The following is a 6,403-nucleotide window of genomic DNA, read 5'->3' as shown; positions in this document are numbered from 1 at the left end:
CAGACAGTATTCGGAGGGTCATAATTATAGTAGTTACAATAAGAGAGTTATAATAGCCTTGAATGGCTAGTAATGTGAGGTCCTTTGGACCAGATCATAGAAATCTAGTTTACCCCTGGGGGGTTTTCCTTAAATTCTCTTAATCTTAGTTTTCTCATGTTTGTGGTGAAAATAATATTCCGTAGCCTTCAAGATCAGTGAGATAATGAAAGAAGATACATGTGCCTAACACATTATATAGCATATTCCTTCTCAAGAACTACATGGGTCCCTGTTGCTACTTCTACTTTATTTACTTAGTCTGCAAATTTTAATGTCAACTTAATCTGAGGGTGCAAATTCCCTAGAATTTTCTCACAATTACCGTTGAGAAATGCTCTGGATGGCAGACTGTTGAGGACTGACACTCTGCCGCCTAGCAAGTCCAAACCAAAGTTCTCTCTCCAGCTCTGGGATAGGTGGCTAGTCCTCTAGTCAAGTACTAGACATTCGGGCTTGAGTCATTAGTTTACATAAAGTATACATTTTTTTCATATTTTAAAAAAGACTTATATCAGGTTACTACGCTTAGGAACTGAGACTGAGGAAAGGAAGATGCACGTTCCCCAATTTATTCACACCTTGCAGTCACACCATTAGTTAACTGGCCTGTGTATTCCCATACATGACAAAGTGTTACTCCCCTTTTTCTTGTCTGAGAATATGTATTTGAATTGGCATAAAATTATGGAAAAATACTCATTTCCTGTGCTTTGGCTGGTTGGAACAAATAGTACTGGAAATACCTGGCAACTGGACTTACAAATTCAGAAGAATTCAGAAGCATCATTTTTGTGTATGCCGCTGCTCTGAACCATTTTTAATTATTATAAACAGGAGCATCTACTGAATATAAAATTTAAAAATTAACAATAAGATTTAAAATTTCTTCTAGGCTTCTTTTCAAGTATGTCTGAATGTCTAATCCAAGTCCCTTAAGTTAAAATTGAAGCTTTAGCCTTAAATGTTTTCTCTGATTTCCTAAAATGTTTTTTACTGAATTTCCCTACCTCCTGAGTAGATCCTTGCCTTAGAAAACTCATCTGCCAAAAGACATTCCTGTGGAGATATGCTGCCAAGCCAAACAAAAAAATAGTAAACATTAGAGACATTTTTACCGCTAAAGCCCTAGAGGCAACAATCTTATCTCCTAAGTCTGTAACACAAGCAAATTAATCTGATTTGCATGTCATCTGAACAGAGAATGGGTTTGGGTAGCTCTGAATCATCTCCAGTGAAAATGACATTAGCAATGTGGTTAAATGTTGGCCAATAAAAGAGAGGAAAAGGTGTGCTTAAATAATTTTAAACGTAAAAGAATAAAAGTAATGGAAAATGTACAGATCTTCTTTAAATAAAAAGTAGCTACTGTTCTATAACAATGATATAAGGCATTATAAAAATGTACAGCCTAACTTGATAAAGTAATGGGGTTAAAAGTCTATTTTTCTGGAACAGAATGTAACTTTGGATCTTAAACACTCTCATGGATCTATAACAGCCATGAAAATATTCATTGGTCACTGTACCTGGAGCTTAATATAAGTCATGGAGGTGGATGACTGATGAAATCCCTACACATTTTACCTTGTGCTATGCTTGCCTACATGTTTAATTTATGTAGAGCCCTTTGGGGAATATTGACTGTATTTGCCAAAGACACATTTTTTTTTAGTTCATCATGTCTTTTATCAATGTTATCACTTAGGAAAGTGGTATGAGTGTTATATCAATATTTATATAAACATAGGTTGTTTCTAGTGACAAAAAGAACTTTAATCACTGAACCTGTGCTTTGTTTTTTATTTTATTTATCTCAGAAATGCTTAGTATTCCACTGTTTCAAACTGCACTTATTTTTTCACATATAAACATCTCTCAAAAAAATCACTTTTTACCATACCCCAGATTGACTCCCACCATCAGCAGCTCCAAGCTCTTGTCCTCCAAAGATAAAAGGTGCAATATACCAAGTGAATCACAATCTACCTTGGTGAACAAAATTAAATATAATAACTAAGACACATTGGCTCAGGGCTTCCAGCATACTTGCTCTAAGAAAGAAAGCACTAGGCTAAATTCCTGCTTCCTTTGAGGGCTTAAGCTCGAAGTTATCTAGTGTCACTTCTGCTTCATTTTGTTGTTGAAGGCACTTATGAAGTCCAGCCCATTTTGAAAGAGAGAAAATAGACTACCTTTCAGTGGAGAAGAGTCAGTATTACATGGTAAGAAATGAATGTGGGATGGGTTATATATTGGGTCAGCCTTTTCTGGAAGATACCATCTGCCACCCAGGGCTCTGATCTTTGTAAATTTAACCCATCACTTCCCTCCTTGGCTGTTACCTCGCTGCAGTGAACAACCTTCATCATTATACATGGAAACCTTGCTTTAAGGATCAAAAGAGCCTTTGTTTGGTATCAGTTCATCCCACGCTTCAGTTACATGACTTAGGAAACTTATTTGAACTTTCCAAATCTAAATTTGCATATAGTATTGCAGTGAAAAGTAGTTGAGGGAATATTTTTAGTGTGAACAACACAGCAATTAATATAGATGTCCTCTTACCCTTGGAGGTTCAAATCCACTGAGTTGAACCATATGAAATTACCATCTCTGAAGTTAAAAGTGGTGACATATTGGCAATTTCATATGGTTCAGCCCAATACATTTTTTTATGGATAAATAATTGGAACAGTATTTTATTCTGGTGAATCATAAATTATCCCAAATTGCATAGAAAATGCATTTCTTTAGCTATTCATGACTTTAAATAGATATTCCTTATGGATTTAGGTCATACTAGAAAATGAAATAAAAACTATGGCAAATGGCAATTACATATGTGCGCTTCAATTCCTCAAACCCATTCCTAGTATAATTGATAAATGTATGAGTACCTCTTCTAATATTGTTCCATTTTTAACTGGGCTAAGTTAGATAGTTTATACGTTGGCTAGAAAAAGGGAAATTACACATTTCTTTTTTCTTATCACTTTTTTCCTTATCACCTTTTTTATCCTCAACCTTAAGTAGTTTCCAAATAGCTTACTATTTTTTTTATTTTTTATTTTTATTTTTTATTAAAGCTTATGCCTTCTCTACATTCTTTTGAGATCTGCCAGTTAACACCTAAAGGGCCACTTGTTAGTTCAACTTTCTTCATTCTGGGCATGACGATTTGAACTCATATCTTCAGAAGTGACAGACAAGCCCATTAATGCATTGTATCTCCCTGGCTCTCTGCCCAGTTTTGCACATTTAGAATGATTTATGGTATTAAAATTTTCCATATTATTTTGTATTGGCAATCCATCATTTGAGCAAATTATCCCTCTAGCCTCCCATCACTCCAAATGTGTTTGGATAATGAAGCTTCTCCAAAGCTTCAGTCATCTCAGAACCATGTTAAAGAAAGGTGCAGAATTCACAGAGGCATATGGGAAACATATTACAAAGTCAGAAAGTTTTTCCCTCCTGAAAGTTTTCTTGTTTTGTTTTATTTTGCTTTACAGCAAGAGGAAGAAATAAAATGTTAAGTCAGTAAGCCACTTCTTTAAAAAAAGGATACATTTAAAAAAAAAAGAGAGATACAAGAAAATGGAAAAAAAGCGGAATCTAATTTTATGTTTTCTTCTAACTTGATATTTTGGCCTGTTTCTATTTACGTTAAGACATTAGTAACTAATTAAAGGGTCATCTCTTATTGTTTCATTGATACAGTGACCCATCATCAAAGAACAAAAGAAGAAAATCCAAAGAATCACAGTGATGCATTTAGGAGAGAATAAATTCCTCTGAAATATCAGAGTCTATTATGGCCAGTTCTTGGGCGGGTTTGTTATATCTGTGTTCTCTCTGTAAACACTTTTTCCTATACATTTCAGCTTGCCCAGAATGTTTTGGTGTACTCCTGTGGTTCTAGAAGTTTATCTTATTATTGCCCCTTTACACTTTCAAAAGTAACCCAGTATGGGCAGTAATGTATAGCGTTACCTTCTCTTTGAAAATTATAGTATCCTCTTCTTGATTTGGAGCAAAGAAAGGGAGAAACAAAGGGATCCATTCATAACCAAATTAGATCAGATGCCTCCAATTAAAAGGATCTTCGTATTGCTAATGGAGAACATAAAAATAAATTTAACATGAAAGGGAGGGTTTATAATGATGTTTTAACAATTCACTCAAAAGTTAGTAATGAAGGGACAAGTGGCAATATTTCCATTCCTTTCACGCTACCAAGATACAATTAATGAAGGATGCAATCACAGTTAATTAGTCATTAAAGTCAAACCCTTCAGTCAGAACTTTTCCTTTCTTATAACTACTGCTTTGGTGTTTCTGTCCCCTCTCTACTTACCCCGGAAAGTTGATTATTATCAGTCATGAAACTTAAATCATTTCTGAAATTCTTCTGGATGCCTCTAGTGGGTAATACTTTCTTTCTTGTATTGAGTAGAAATCTATTTCCTTATGACTTCTAATTATTCCAAATTCTGTATTGAAGATTTTTATAAAGCAGGCCTTAGAATTTTTTTTTAATTTTTTATTTATTTCTGAGAGAGAGAGAGAGGGAGACAGCGTGAGCAGGGGAGAGTCAGAGAGAGAGAGGGAGACTCAGAATCTGAAGTAGGCTCCAGGCTCTGAGTTAGCTGTCAGCACAGAGTCTGACACGGGGCCCGAACCCACGAATCATGAGATCATGACCTGAGCCGAAGTCGGATGCCCAACCAACTGAGTCACCCAGGAGCCCCAGGCCTTAGAATTTTGAAGTATAGTCACATTGTTTTGTAGTTACTCTTTCTAGTCAACCATTTCCTTATGATTCAAGAAAAAAATTATTTGATGTTTAGTTTTGAGAGACAGAGACAGAGACAGAGCATTAATGGGGGAGGGGCAGAGAGAGGAGGAGACACAGAATCTGAACCAGGCTCCAGACACCGAGCTGTCATCACAGAGACTGACGCAGGGGTTGGACTCCAGAACTGTGAGATCATGACCTGTGCTAAAGTTGGACCCTTTAACTCCTAAGCCACCCAGGCACCCCAATCCTGTTTTTAGTTTCCCATCGTTTTTTTTTTTTAACATTTATTTATTTTTCAGAGACAGGGAGAGACAGGGAGAGATAGAGCGCCAGTAGCAGAGGGGCAGAGAGAGAATGAGACACAGAATCTAAAGCTGACTCCAGGCTCCGAGCTGTTAGCACAGAGCCCAATGGGGGGCTCGAACTCCCAAACCACAATATCATGACCTGAGCCAAAGTTGGACACTCAACTGAGCCCCCAGGTGACCCTCATTCTTTTTGCTGTTGTTGTTGTTGTTGTTGTTTTTTGTGCTTATAGATGAAATTCTCCTATAATCTGATACTCAGATCTGTAGATGGCTTTGTGAAGCTTAGATGATATGTTTGTTTTCCCCAGGTAGCAAGGTCTGTGTGACATATAAAAAGAGCTACTACTTTCATACTTCCTGAAAATTTCATATTCTTAGTCAACATTAATTCCGAGGTAGTTATAGCAATTTTCTAATTATACAAATAAGGAAATTGAACCCAGAGAAATTAGATAAAATGCTAAAGATCATTCATATAAGAAATTAAGTAGAACATAGGACTCAAAGATAGATCTGCCTGATTCCAAAGCCCATATTCTTATCCATTCTAAACTTATACATGTGCTTTTTTTCAGATTGATTGTATTCCCATTGAACTCATGATTATTAGCATAATTGAATTTTTAAAAATCTTGTCAGGTTTTTTTGGTTTTAAATTCTCTCATCCTGCATAGTAGATATCTCTTCTGGAATTTAATCACCTGCACATATGTTCATTTTACTGCCAATGTCCTTATCCAAATCCCCCATGAGCATACACAATAGCACAGGGTTGGAAAAAGGGGTCTGAATCTCTCGTGAAAGATTTCTCTGCATTGTTGGTGTTGATAAATACTTTTGTGTGTATACTAACTTGTATTTAATCAAGTAGACTTAATTATTGTGACTTGGCCTGTATTTTTCCTCTTTCAAAGATATCATTTTGAAAAACTTTAGTAGAATGCTCTTTAATTACTTTATACTAAATTTTAATGTTTAGGCCAATAATTCTTATGTTCATTCTTTCATTCACTCTACTCCCTGTAGGAAACAAACAAGCAAATGAGCAAACCAATGAACAAATAATTATTATTGTTTAGTGATAAGAGAACTGGATGTGTCAGTCATTTGCTAGTTAACTTATACTTGGGCAAGCTACATATTTTCATAAGTCTCAGGTTTCTTATAAAATGGTGATTAGGAAATTTGTGTGGCTTGAATGTAGAGGATATGGGGAAACCCAGGAAGACAATGATGAAATAGTACTATCTGA

Source organism: Hyaena hyaena, unplaced genomic scaffold (genome assembly GCF_003009895.1).
Source record: "Hyaena hyaena isolate Hyena2069 unplaced genomic scaffold, ASM300989v1 scaffold_354, whole genome shotgun sequence".
Lineage (NCBI taxonomy): Eukaryota > Metazoa > Chordata > Mammalia > Carnivora > Hyaenidae > Hyaena > Hyaena hyaena.
Note: the sequence above shows the minus strand (reverse complement) of the source record.